This window comes from Aptenodytes forsteri, unplaced genomic scaffold (genome assembly GCF_000699145.1).
Source record: "Aptenodytes forsteri isolate BGI_AS27 unplaced genomic scaffold, ASM69914v1 Scaffold346, whole genome shotgun sequence".
NCBI classification, from domain to species: domain Eukaryota; kingdom Metazoa; phylum Chordata; class Aves; order Sphenisciformes; family Spheniscidae; genus Aptenodytes; species Aptenodytes forsteri.
Genome location: NW_008794078.1, coordinates 1025960 through 1026952, shown reverse-complemented (window position 1 = coordinate 1026952; position 993 = coordinate 1025960). Strand labels below are relative to the sequence as shown.

The following is a 993-nucleotide window of genomic DNA, read 5'->3' as shown; positions in this document are numbered from 1 at the left end:
GAGAGAGGGGGAGAGGGTGGGTGTGCGCGGGCCGGGCTGCTCCTGCGCGGGATGGGGAAGGGTGGGATGGGGAGCGCTGCGCGGAAAAGGGCCGTATTCTTCATTTGTGTTATTATTAGTGTTGTTATTATTTTTAAAAGGCGGGAGGGAGGGCTGGGGTCCCCCTGGCACGGGGAGCCGCGGGGGCTCCGGAAAATGGGAGCCGGAGTTTGCTGGAGGGGCGGCATTCTTTTTTGGGGAGGAGGAGGAGGAGGAGGAGGAGAAAAATAATATTCCCAGGGCGCAACCTGCGCCGGGTGGTAAATCTCTGCACGGAGTTTGGGAGCAGGGAGAGTTTGGAGCGCTTCGCCCAACTTTCCGCCTTGTTCGCCTCTCCTTGCGTTATGAAGGAGAAAACTCAGGAGCTGCTTCTCTCAACTCTCTTAATTTTTTTTTTTTTCTCTTTTAATTTTTAATTTTTTTAACTTTTTATCCGACAGCATTGAATGCTTCTCAATGCGGCAGCTTGCAAAGCAGTTTCTAGGCCGTTGCGATGGGAGCTGATGGGTTACATTGGGCGGCAGATGCTTTTAAAATGAATCTGCCCGTCTTGAGTTTGAAGGGAAGTTTAAGAGCCTTTTAAAATCGCTCTCCAAACAGTGAGGAGAAGGGGGAGGGAATAAAAGGAAAAAAAAAAAAATCACGTCGTTCGGTTTCTTTATCGGTTTATCAGAAATGTGTAGGGTTGGTTAAAACTCAGGGGTGTACGGTATCCAAAAAAAAAAAAAAAAGTATGAAGCCCTGGGAAAAAAAATGAACTCCCTGTTATAAATATACATATATACGTGTGTGTGTGCCCACGCTTATTTATTTATTTAAATTATTAAACGGCCGAGGGAGCCAGATGCACACGCAGCCTTTCTCCCGGGGAGGCTTTTAAGGCTGGGAAGAGCCCAAAAGCACCTGGTTCCCCCCGCGGGTCGGGGCTGCGGAGCTCCGGGGGGGCGGAGGGGC

The 993-nt window shown here is 49.9% G+C and overlaps 1 protein-coding gene across 1 annotated transcript in view; it reads left to right on the top strand.

Moving 5' to 3' along the window:
• Window positions 1-993, top strand: part of MEIS1 (Meis homeobox 1) — a 125045-nt gene that overhangs the window by 15269 nt on the left and 108783 nt on the right. The window lies entirely within an intron of this gene.